The sequence below is a fragment of the Mercenaria mercenaria genome, chromosome 5 (assembly GCF_021730395.1).
Source record: "Mercenaria mercenaria strain notata chromosome 5, MADL_Memer_1, whole genome shotgun sequence".
Classification (NCBI taxonomy): domain Eukaryota; kingdom Metazoa; phylum Mollusca; class Bivalvia; order Venerida; family Veneridae; genus Mercenaria; species Mercenaria mercenaria.
Genome location: NC_069365.1, coordinates 83,589,367 through 83,603,081, shown reverse-complemented (window position 1 = coordinate 83,603,081; position 13,715 = coordinate 83,589,367). Strand labels below are relative to the sequence as shown.

Below are 13,715 nucleotides of genomic sequence, written 5' to 3'. Positions count from 1 at the left end.
CTTCAGTTAATAGACAACCACAGTCCCATTCAAATAAAGTTCTTTTACGAAGATAAGGATCTATAACATTTTGTAATTTATCAATAACATGATTTTTATATTCATCGCTAACTATTTGATCAAGTTTTGATTTAATAACATTTCTTCTTTTAAGAACTTTCTTATATGAATTTTTATCTGGATTCATTATTTCTCCTAAAGTGCTAGATAATTTTGGCATAATCATTCTATCTACCTTTCTATTAACCATCTATATATAATATACTTATAGAAAAAAAAATCTCTAAAAACACACGTAAAATTTAATACAACTCTTCTTCTTTTTTACTTTTATATCCGTTTAGTTTAAATTCCTTCATATACGTTTCAAAAGGCATTGAATATTTTTTTTCTTTCTGCATTTCTAATAGTATTGTAAAAATATCCTGAATAACTTGTTTCTCTTCTTCTTTATTTACTTTTCCAATCCGTGCTTTTGTTATTAGTTGTTTTATTTTGTGATGATGTGCTTTAAAATAAATTTCTTGTCGTCAAGTTTTAGTCTGTTAGTAAATATGGTAATTACTGATGGAACAGCGCCAGCAACTGCTTATAAATATAGGAATAGCTGGAACAAGTGCTAATGCAGCTGAACAACCAAAAACACCTGCTGTAATATATAATCCAGTACTTACTCTCCCACAAAATTTATAACTTTTTCTGTAAGCAGCAGCTAGTTTAGTTAAGTGAATGATTAACTGATCTATTGTTTCTATTCCATTATTAGAAATTAAATTTTTATGGACCATTTATATAATATATTTTTTAAATTAAATTTCTTTCAATTCACTAAATGGTACCCAACTATTAAATTTTTCATTGTAACCTTTCCATTTTACTAAAGCTTGTTTTTTCTTATAGTCTCGTCTAATAACTTTTTCTATTCTAAAAACTTCTTGTGTAGTAGGTAAAAGTTCTTGTTCATAAAATGAACCTTGAATTATTTCATTATTTAAATCTTTAATAGTGTACGTTCTGGGATTTGTATTATTAATTTTATAAATTATAAATATTTCCTCTGTCCAGTTTGGTGTATATCCTTTTTCAAAATGTCTTTTAAGTTTGCTTAAACGAACTCGATCACCAATTTTAAATTTTGTTTTACTTTTTGGTATTTTTAAATCACCATATAAATTAAAGTAAACAGTACCTTTATTTAAGTTTTTACTAGCTTCGGTTGGTGTCATTTTTATACTAGAATGTTTTGTTTTGTTATATTTATCAACCATATCCTGCAAATTATCTAAATAAGTATAAGTATTATTTGCTGTAAAATATTTCCACATTATTCTTTTTAAACTTCTATTAAATCTTTCTATTACTACAGCCTTTCCTTCATTAAATGTATGATACATATTAATTTTATTTTTATTCAAAAATGATTCAAACTTTTTATTATAAAATTCTTTTCCTTCATCTACCCATAAATTTACTGGTAATCGTCCTTCTAAAATTATTTTTTCAAATGCTTCAGTAACAGATTCTCCAGTTTTATTCTTTAATGGAATAACCCAAGCATATTTACTAAATATATCAATAACGGTTAACAAGTACTTTACTCCTTTATTATATTTTGAAAAAGCTTGCATGTCAACTAAATCAGCTGACCAAGTATCATCAATATCATTAACTATCACTCTTCGTTTCCTAAATTTTCTTTTAATTGGTTTGTGTAATTCTTCTGCTAATTCATCGCTCCATGTGATTCCGGGGGTATACTCTACCCCCTGTTCCCGTTTTTTGACTTTTGTTTTTGTCCCAACCCAAGTGTGTATTTCGTTTTAATTATAGGTTTCACAACTAAATGTTTTGCAATCTTTTCTCCAAATGTTTTTGATTTAGTTTTATTTAAATTGGAAAGCATTTGCTTATCACATGTACCCTTTTTTACACCACTATCATAGCAAAAGTCATGGTCCATACATACTGCATCCAGTTCATTAACAGGGGGTCCATTATCTAGGGGATTTCCTGGCCCACAATAATTATATCCTGGAAGTGTTAAACCTTTCTTAGGTAATAAAGGTAACATTGCTTTGTGAATATCTAAATTACCCCCTGTACTTTTAACAAACTTTGATTTCATTTTTCCACAAGATGAACAAGTAGCCTTTATCATTTTTCTCCCGTTTTTTGTTATAACATAATGAGGATTTATATTATCAGTAAATCTTCTTTCTTTCAAACAATATATTTTATTTTGTAAACTCATCTATATCATATGTATTTAAAACTTTTAACTGGGTTTAAAACCTGTGGTTTTTAAAGTATTTTAAATTGTCCGGCATTGGTCAGTTCGGACCAAAAACTAAATCTTTTTTTTTGGTTAAACCAAAGGTTTTCATTCGGTTTAACTAAAGATTTAAAAAAATTTTAGGGTATCAAGGGTACTAAGTTAGTATTTTAATTTTAGGGTAAGGTTAAAGTCCACTTATAGAATAGGGACAAGGGGTCAGGGGGGGTTATATTGTTTTAAAATCGGTATTTCTAATACTACTTGCGTGTGCGAGTGTGTGTGCGCGTGTGTGTGTGCGTGTGTGTGTGTGTGTGTTGATCGTGCTTTGCGTTTGGGGAGGCTGCATTTTTAAAACATGGCTTTCCCTGTTGGATATTCTTCCTTGTTTTTATAAAAAGCAAATCCTTAGAACCAAAACCCCATGTACTCAATACCTTTGCAAAAGGAACAGCATTAAAAGAAACACCCTTAAGGGCCCGACGAAACAGGCCAGAAGACAGAAAATCAAAACAGTTCAGTCCTGGTTGGATTTAAAGACTGCTTATCACAGAGTATTCCCCCTCTTCCGTCAGACAGAATCAAAGAAGGAAGTGTAGAGTTTACATGTAAACGGGTTGAACACTAAAAACAAGGAAGAATATCCAACAGGGAAAGCCACGTTCAAAAAACGCAGCCTCCCCAAAGGCAAACACGAACAACACTCGCACACTACACACACACAATAAACACACAAGGACAAAACAAACAAATACAGGAACACAGTGGGGCACCGCCTTGGAACGGTGAGTGGCAAAACCACCACTGGGGAGTTTAATAAAATCTGGAAAGTAGATCCCTCGGAAGCACCGAGAACAAGCCAAACAGTGAAAATTGCAGACTCGGTTTGATTGAGTCTGTTCATGAGTAGTAATGGAAAATGCAACAATGCCCAAGCCCCTATCACCGGCTTAAGCAGTATTCAATCTTCAAATCTAAATGAGTTGAAATCAATGATCCCGATGGACCAGAAAATATAACAACACTGAGATGAAGTCGGGGCGACTTTTTACGGCCGCCACACAGCACTTAACACCCGCTTTTGTGAAGTAAATAAAATCTGGAAAGTAGATCCCTCGGAAGCACCGAGAACAAGGCAAACAGTGAAAATTGCAGACTCGGTTTTCGTTTTTGTTGTGTTGAGCGACCTGTGGAGTTTCCACTTTTTCTATTTGATTGAGTCTGTTCATGAGTAGTAATGGAAAATGCAACACTTAAACCGGTTTAGTTTCCACTTTTCTCTATTTTATGGTGCACCTAACCTCACTCTTACCCCCACCATGTTCCAAAGTCACAAGACAGTGTAAATAAAAACACGCGGTATGTGAGTTTTTTTAAGAATCTTGATTAACTTACCTTCTGGGGGTTTCGTTTTGAGGAGGCTACGTTTTTGGTGCGTGGCATTCCCTGTTTGATATTTTTCTTTGTTTTTCATATCAACTGGCTTCCAAATGGCCAACGAGTTGTCCATGGGTCGAAATTCAAAGGTCTTTAAGCTCCCCAGTGGTGTTTTTGCCACTGACCGTTCTAAGGCGGTGCCCCACTGTGTTCCTTTGTTTGTTCGTTTTGTCCTCGTGTGTTGGCTTTGTGTGTGTGTGTGTGTGTGTTTGTGGTGTGCACGTCTGTGTGCTGTAGGTTTCGTTTTGGGGAGGCTGCGATTTTGGTACGTGGCATTCCCTGTTTGATATTTGTCTTTGTTTTGATTGAGTCTGTTCATGAGAGGTAATGAATGTGCAACACCTCTCACGCCCCCTAGCACCGGCTTTAGCGGAACTCTTATTACATATATATTGAATAGACACTATGATCCCAAAGGACCAGAAAATATAACAACACTAAATCCAAGTACGGGGATGCTTTTTACAGCCGCCACACGGCACTTAAAGATTGCTGTTGTGATAGTTAATAAAATCTGTAAAAAGGTCCTTTGGAAGGATAGAACTAAGCAGAATAATAGCAGACTCGGTTTGATTGAATCTGTTCATGAGAGGTAAGGAAAAAAATGCTCTTGTATATTTATATAAATGCAATCCTTAAGCACCTTAAACGCATGTACTCAATGCCTTTGTAGAAGACAGAGCAACAAGGGAAACACTCTGAAGGGCCCGACTAAACAGGCCAGAAGATAGAAATCAAAAAAGCTCAGTCCCGGTTGGGTTTAAGAACTATCTTTCATAGTCCTCCACCTGTTCCGTCAGACTCGGAGGAAAGCGTAGCGTCCAACTGTAGAAGTGTAACAGGACTGAACACCAAATCATACGGTGTGCCTCAAAACAGTTGGATCACACCCTCTTTTAATAAAAAGTTAACTACCGTCCATGAACAGGCTCAATAAAATAGAGAAAAATAGAAACTTCACAGGTCGCTCAACACGACAAAAACGAAAATGTTGCAGGCTCGGTTTGATTGAGCCTGTTCATGGACAGTAGTGGAAATGCATGCTACCGTCCACGCCCTCTAGCCCCGGGTTGAGCAGAACTCAACATTTACACATGTTAAAAGCAATTTAGAGGCATTCGCAGATGTATTCAAACGGCGGTGAACATGGAACCTTCAATGATACACGTGTTGAGGCGTGTAATTCCATGAAGAGCGGCGTTTGGTCCCCAGATAAAGTAAAGGGTTTGCCCCAAACGAAAAAACAATGGGCAGAACTAAACAAACTGGAATTTAGGAAGGGGATCTGAGGTTATGGACAGAAACTGTCAAAAGACAAATTTAAAAAGTAGGCACCATATCCAAGGGGTGATTAAATACCCCCCCCCCCCCCCCCAAAAAAAAACAAGGAAGATATCCAACAGGGAAACAAAGAAAAATATCAAACAGGGAATGCCACGCACCAGAAGCGCAGCCACGTTCAAAAAACGCAGCCTCCCCAAAGACACACACGAACAACTCTTGCACACCATACACAAACATGAACACAAAAGGACAAAACAAACAAATACAGGATCACAGTGGGACACCGCCTTGGAACGGTCAGTGGCAAAACCACCACTGGGGAGCTTAAATCGGTTTATGGTGCACCTAACCTCACTCTTAACCCCACCATGTTCCAAAGTCACAAGACAGTGTAAATAAAAGTAATCCCCGCCAGGTGAAACCCTAATGCACCTGTCAATATTTTGCCCGCCCGGGGGAGCGGCGGGCATACACGGGACTTTAGACAGAAGACCATTCCCGACAGGCGGGAATTTGACAAACATTTGATGTAACAAATAGGCTCTAGGGTGGGATTTAGACAAAAAAGGTTGTCTCTAGGGTGGGGGATTTAGACAACAAAATTTTTGAAATGTCAAATTCCCCTGGGTCAGCCCGCCACCCCCCCCCCCCTCCCCCCCCAAAACGGGCAAAATATTGACAGGTGCATAACATACGTAAAGGCAACAGAAGGTACGTAATGTAAAACACAAAGATGCCCTTGTAGGTACAATATAAAAATGCAATCCTTTAGAACCTAAAACGCATGTACTCAATGCCTTTGCAGAAGACAGAGCAACAAGGGAAACACCATTATGGGCCCGACGGAACAGGCCAGAAGACGGAAATCAAAATAACTCAGTGCTGGTGGGATTTAAGAACTACTAATCATAGAGTCCTCCACCTGATCCGTCAGACACAATCAAAGAGGAAAGCGTAGCGTCCAACTGTAAAAGCGTTGCCTTTTTTAACTGTCGCGTAACATTTTCACTTAACGAATTGAAACTGATGACTGATCTACCAGAACGCCACTTTTCACAGAATGGTATTACAATTATTCAATTTCATGATTATGTATTTATACACGAGCATTTTTGTGTTTTACATGCCATGCCTTTTTGTTTCCATTACGTGTGTAAGAGATTCACCTGAAGGGGATTACTTTTATTTACACTGTTCCGTGTCTTTGGAACATGGTGGGGGTAAGAGTGAGGTTGGGTGCGCACCATAAACCGGTTTAAGCTCCCCAGTGGTGTTTTTGCCACTGACCGTTCCAAGGCGGTGCCCCACTGTGTTCCTTTGTTCATTTTGTCCTGGTGTGTTGGCTTTGTGTGTATGTGTGTGTTCCTTTGTTTGTTCGTTTTGTCCTAGTGTGTTGGCTGTGTGTGTGGTGCACGCGTCTGCGTGCTGTGGGTTTCGTTTTGGGGAGGCTGCGTTTTTGGTGCGTGGCATTCCCTGTTTGATATTTGTCTTTGTTTTTTTTGAACACCAAACATGCGGTGTGTCTCAAAACAGTTGGGTCATAACTTCTTTTCATAAAACGTTTAATTACTTTACTAAATACAACTGAAAAATTGTCATGACCCAAAATCTTACGAAGTTTGTAAATCACATCCCCATAAAAAGCGGGTTTTGATATACATTCCCGCAGAAGTGGTTTTAAATTGCTATTGTATTTTAAAACCAAATCTGAATTACGATAGTAAAATTTAGAAAAGTATTTTCGTAATTTATAATAACGGTAGCCCTGCTGAAGAAGCTTATTTGTAATAAATAAGTTACGTTCATTGAAATCTTCAACATGACTACACGCTCTTGCAAACCGAATTAACTGAGAAATATATACCCCATAAGATGTAGCCTGGGGTACATCTCTATCCAAATGTGGGAAATTTACAATACTGAAATTAAAATCATCCCTCTTGTCATAAATTTTGGTATATATGAAATTGTCGTAAATAGAGAGATGTAAATCTAGAAATGAAGTAGTATTATCCGAGTTGTTAGTTTTATTTAACTGCAGCTCCCTGGGATATATATATATGTTCCACTAACTGATCAAATAACGAATTATCCATATTAAGTATATCATCCAGATAGCTTGATGTATTATTAAATGCAGTTACAATGTCTGCCTGTGTATCTTGAGAAAGGTTCAACATAAAATCTCTTTCATAACAATATAAAAACAAATCTGCAACAAGGGGTGCACAATTTGTTCCCATGGGAATACCAATTACTTGTCTAAAAACCGCATTTTCAAACCTGACGTAAATATTGTTCAGTAAAAAGGAAAGGGTTTTACAAACTTCGTCACAGGTCCACATAGTAAAATTCTTTACAATGCAACTAGTAAAAAATGCTTTATCGAAATTGCAAGCGAGAAAAGTAGCATTTTCCCTGGCAAAAGTCTTTTGAATTAGGGCAGTAAGTTTTTCCTTTATTAAGTTATGAGATAAAGTAGTATAAAGAGTGGAAAAATCGTAAGTACTGACTGAAGACACCCTGTAATTTTTAATTCTAAATTTATCTAGGATTTCGCCAGAATTTTTTACCGACCAAGGCTATGAAAGTGGGAGTATTGGAACCACCCAGGCCGAAATGGTCATGCTGACAAACTAAACAGTACCAATAACACGGCATAAAAGTCGTGCTGAACATTTTCGTTTTTGTCGTGTTGGGCAACCTGTGAAGTTTCCACTTTTTCTATTTTACTAAATACAATTGAAGAACTGCCATGACCCAAAATCTTACGAAGTTTGTAAACCACATCCCCATAAAAACGGATTTTGATATACCTTTTTTAATTGATGTTGTATTTTAAAACCAAATCTGAATTACGATAGTAAAATTTAGCAAAGTATTTACGTAATTTATAGTAACGGTAGCGTTGCTGCTGAAGAAGCTTATTTGTAAATATATTATGTTCATTGAAATCCTCAACATGACCTCACGCTCTTGCAAACTGAATTAACTGAGAAATATATATCCAAAAGAATGACTACAGTTAGTTGCTACGCTTTCCTATTTGATAGTGCGGCGACTAATAAAGTGTGTGTGTGTTCGGGTTTAACGTCTTTTTCAACAATTTTTCAGTCAAATGAACGACGGTGTCTACTTGAAGCAGTGAGCACAATTCCCAACTTAATAGTGCTGCCTCACTGGAATATCACGCCGTAGACACGATAGGCATGATACTCCACCCAGTCACATTATACTGACACCGGGCTGACCAATCCTAACACTATCCTCTTAATGCTGAGCGCCAAGCGAGGAAGCTACTAGTACCGGTTTTTACGTCTTTGGTATGACACGACCTCCCGTACTCGAAGCGGATATAAAGTGTAAGAACACTTGATGCTTTTCTCTCTAAATCCTATAAAAACGAACGGAGGGAGTGGAATTTTGTCTTGCAGCTTGCTTAGTCGTGCCCTTAAAAGTTAGGCTCTTGGAGTTCTGACTTCAGACAATTTGTTGAGAACATTGGTGTAATTATGCCTTAGATAGACCTTAATTTCATGTTTTACTTGTTTATGATCTGGTATTTTGTCACTAACTTTAGAGCCTTTCTCAGCGGGGAGTGATTTTATTTACATTGTCTGGTCAACCCTGTCTAACTTGTTGAAAATAGGATAAGTGCGAGGTTGGCATGCCCTAAATGCGTTTAACACCCCCTCCCCCACTCCGCACACACACACACGCGGTGCCCCTATTTTCAACATGTTTTCTGTCTTGAGTTGCGTTTGTTGTTCATTGTTGGCGTTTCTTTACTTTCTCCTTACTACCCCTATCGCCCCCTCCCGTCCTTTGCCCTTGTATTTGCGCTCCCTTGCATTTGCGCCCTCTCTCCTTTTACTAGGAGTAAGTTATGTGTTTTTTTCCTGCTTGTGCGGGCGTGTGTGTGTGTTTTGGGTGGTGCCCCACAATGTTTTCTTACTTGTGTGTTTGTCGTTTGTGCGTGGATGTATGCGCTGCTGTGGTTTGCCTTGTAGAGTTACTGCCTTACGGAATCGGAATGTGACTTTCCCTTTTAAATATTCATCCTTGCTTCACTTTCCCCCAACATCCGTCCCTTTTGTCTTCCCTTTACTCCTTATCGCTTTCCCCCCACCCCCTCTTTTTTTTCTGACAACCGCCTCGGTAGTCTAGTGGTAGAGCGTCCGCTTCGAGTACGGGAGATCGTGGGTTCGATCCCTGGCCGCGTCATACCAAAGACGTAAAAATGGTACAAGTAAGTTCCTCGCTTGGCGCTCAGCATTAAGAGGATAGTACTAGGAACTGGTCAGCCCGGTGTCGGTATAATGTGACTGGGTGGGGTATCATGTCATGTGTCTGCGGCGTGATATTCCAGTGAGGCAGCACTATATGGTTGGGCATTGTGCTCACTGCTGCAAGTAGACACCGTCGTTCATATGACTGAAAAATTGTTGAGAAAGACGTTAAACCCGAACACACACACACCACATTTTTCTGTATTTTTAATATAATTAAAATGTACTTGTTGGATTTTTTAAGCAACCTATCTACAATAGCTTTCCGTTACAGTATCATTTTGTTGTGGGATTACATTGCGATGCATGGCTCCATGGCTGTGTATGGTGTGCTCTGTTCATCCGGGAAATCTACGCTTACCTTTTATCTTGTAAAGCTTATACTTAATGTGTTTTTCAGCTTATTATCATAAAATTATTTATGTAAATTCACTTTTCCTTAACTATTCTAGGCAACATGGCCGCCGTATCAATACAAGCCTGTCATCTGGCAAGAATGCCAGGACAAGGGAACCATATAATTGGCCAATTCTGACAGTCCTGACTCTTCAAGAGTTTATATAAGTAGGCAAGACATGTCATTTTGGAAGACTTTCCACTTGATTGACAAACAACAACGTCGTGAAAACTTGTGACAAAACTCTGTAAATAATTTTATACTATATTGACTTTTATTAATCCCCCGCCGTGGCGGAGGGATTATAGGAATGGTCTGCGTCCGTCCTTCCGTCCGTAACAAAATCGTGTCCGGTCCATATCTCCTAAACCCCTTGAAGGATTTTCATGAAACTTGGGACAAATGATCACCTCATCAAGACGATGTGCAGAACCCATTAGTCAGCCTTGTCGATTCAAGGTCAAGGTCACAACTCAAGGTCAAAGGTTTGAGCCTGCCATTTTGTGTCCGCTCTATATCTCCTAAACCCCTTGAAGGAATTTTATAAAACTTGGGTCAAATGATCACCTCATCAAGACGATGTGCAGAACCTATGAGTCAGTCATGCCGGCTCAAGGTCAAGGTCACAACTTAGGGTCAAAGGTTTGAACCTTCCATTTTGTGTCCGCTCTATATCTCCTAAACCCCTTGAAGGATTTTCATCAAACTTGGGTCAAACGATCACCTCATCAACGCGATCTGCAGAACTTATGAGTCAGCCATGTCAGCTCAAGGTCAAGGTCACAACTGAAGGTCAAAGCTTTGAGCCTTCCATTTCGTGTCCGCTCTATATCTCCTAAACCCCTTGAAGGAATTTTATAAAACTTGGGTCAAATGATTACCTCATCTGAACGATGTGCAGAAATTATGAGTCAACCATGCCAGCTCAAAGTAAAGGTCACAACTAAGGGTCGAAGGTTTGAGCCTTCCATTTGATGTCCACTCTGTATCTCCTTAACCCCTTGAAGGATTTTCATTAAACTTGGGTCAAATGATCACCTCATCAAGAACTCATGAGTCAGCCATGTCAACTCAAGGTCAAGGTCACAACTCAAGGTCAAAGGTTTCAGCTCTGTATCTCCTAAACCCCTTGAAGGATTTTCATGAAACTTTGGTCAAATGATCACCTCATCAAGACGTTGTGCAGAATTTATGAGTCAGCCATGTCAGTTCAAGGTCAAGGTCACAGCTAAAATCAAAGGTTTTACCCTTTCACTATCCATAGCAGTGGCGGGGGATTTAGCTGTCTTTCAGACTGCCTTGTCATTTTGCTGGTGCTCGGCTGAAATAAATAACCAAAACGTTTGAATTTCTTTAACCTATTTTAAAACAAAAACCTACTCTGTCTACAGTATAGATGTGTATAGAATGTATAAAAAACGCAGTCCATATATTATTTTCAGGGCACAGGCCAACCACATACAGCTATGTTAATAGTCACTTTTTTAAAAAGAGGTAGTGTTCTAATAAAATCTGTAAAAAGATCCTTTGGAAGCAAAGAATGCGTAGACTCGGTTTTATTGAGTCTATATGGGCTGTCGCACATTTAAATCAAGTGTGAAATGAAAACCTGATGTAACTTTTTCTATTTTTCAAACCATTAATGACAGTCATGCATTTAACCGTAAACATTTTAATGTCCACATATACAGCCAACAGAAATTTGTAGATACGTTAATGTCCAGTTCGCTCTCATACTCGGTGGTAGACCAATTTCATGATCATCGCCGTTTCCTCGGCGTGACAGCACCTGGATAGTATAGTGTTGTGGCCTACAGCTGTACGCTCCGTGCATGCAAGACTCTCCAATACAAACAATTTCTTTAACAAATCGTGGATAATGAAAATATCCAAGGTCTTTCCAATTTATTTGTGAATTACAATGCCATGGTATGTTAGCTACGGACCTTGGTTGAATGCTTATACTTTCTAAATCCGTTTGGTTTGTATTGCTTAGCATTCTTTTTACATCTTGATTTATTGTTTCTATGTCTGGTTCAGTTCTTATGTTGAAAGGATGGAAGTTTTCATTATGATCCGTGAATATCTTTGCAAAGTCTGTAAGTTTTTTGGTTGGAAATGCTGTTTCTGCGCCAGTATTGATAAAAGTGTTGAGCAAAACAGCTGAGATTAAGAACACGCTGGACCACTGAAAAGATACATGAAACATTTTATTAATTGTTTAAGATGTAAAATAATCGTTTGATGCGTTTCAAATATTTATAGATATCAATGACAGTCATCAATCTAAAAACGCGTCTCCCGGTTGTTTTGTTTAGTGCCAATACATTGTTCAATCATATCATTCATATTATTTACATAAGACACAGCTTAATGTAATGTGGTAGTTTGATGAATTTCAATTAAGCGCCGAATAGATTTACATTTTCTGCAAGATAGTCGGTGAGATGTTTATGCTGGACTGTTGGCAGAACTGAATGAAGGTTTCTAAAGTTTTCAGTATGTCCCATCCAACAAATAGAAGCGCAACGCGCCGAGATTGTCCATTCTTTCACATAATGGATAGTTTGAGGCTTTTCTCTGATTTAAAACATGGTCCTCACGGAAAAGCAAAGATTTTCTTGATATGATTTCTGTGTTATTGACTTCTTTAAGGCAAAGACAATTTATTGACTTGTGTATCTGTACTAAACTAAACGCAAGTCAGACGGAGCTAAAATTAAATTGCACATACAGGTTTACTGTAATTAAAAGGGTTTTTTTAACATTGATGATAGTCAGTGCTCATTCTCAGAAAAGTTTTAATACATTTTTGATTCATTTGAATGTTTTGAAGTGCCTTTACAAAAACTTTAATTTATCTTGGCCTTATGATACGTGCGTCAGTAGTTGCTCGTGCTTTGTCCGTTTTATATAAGTGAGCAATTTAATACAATGACGGGTACATGTGAAGACAGTCTGAAATGTATGTATATTTTTCGAATATTACTCAGCAATCAAACAGACATTCACAAAAAAGGATATTTTATCATAAAAACCGGTTTTTTTTTTGTTCTCTGTGTATATTAATTTATGAAAATAAAGTTTAATTCTATTTTATTTCTTCTATTGAAATTCTATTTTGATATGATAGGAAGGAAAATCTTACTACTTGATTTGAACTTTCTGCAACAGCATTCTTGACTGGCGGGGGGCTCTTAGAGATGCCATTGTTCGTCCGTCTGTCCGTCCGCCCGAATTTGTATCATGCATATCTCAAAAAAGTATTTGACACAGTCATCAAACTTGACGGGACTGTTATTCAGCATGGTGTGAAGTTGTGCAGCTGGTGTTTTAATTTGGATCTCACACAGCCAGACCATACGTAGTAAAAATAGTTTGTGTTGTATGTATCTCAAAAAGTATTTTGACTGGGACTATGAAACAGTACATGAATATTATTCAGCACGTGGAATTGTGCGCATTGGGCTTTGTTAGAGATTTTATTCAGTCAGACCACAGTTATGACCTCGACTTAGTCAAAAATATATCACAAAATTGCATAAAAGATTGTTTTGCACGTATCTTTATCTTAAAACGTATTTGACCTAGGGTCATGAAACAACAGGAATATTATTCAGCATGTAAAATTGTGCACCTGATGGTTGGTTTTGGATTTCTGTCGGTCAGACCAGAGTAATGGCCATTGATTTAGTCAAAAATGTGCATGAGCGGTACACAAGTTTCTACCACATGTATAAGTATTTGACTTCGAGTCATAAAACATTAGAGAATTATCATATAGCATGTGGAGTTTTGCACCTGGTGTTCCGTTTGGAATTTCACTCAGCCAGACCAGGTATGAAACGTATAAGTTTGTGTTTCATATAATTATTATCTTAAAAATATTTCACCTAGATTCATGAAACGATGTAGAGCGACAATGCATTTGATGCTGATGGAATTTTGACACCAATCTCCAAACTACGACATTCGAAACATATAGTAAAACTTCAGGGATGTTTTTTTTTCTTTTTTGTTTTTTTTTTTTTACTTT

At 37.6% G+C, this 13,715-nt stretch overlaps 1 protein-coding gene across 1 annotated transcript in view; it reads right to left on the bottom strand.

Moving 5' to 3' along the window:
* LOC128557185 (uncharacterized) overlaps positions 1-13,715 on the bottom strand; it is a 423,236-nt gene that overhangs the window by 207,414 nt on the left and 202,107 nt on the right. The gene's annotated exons all lie outside the window — the stretch shown is intronic.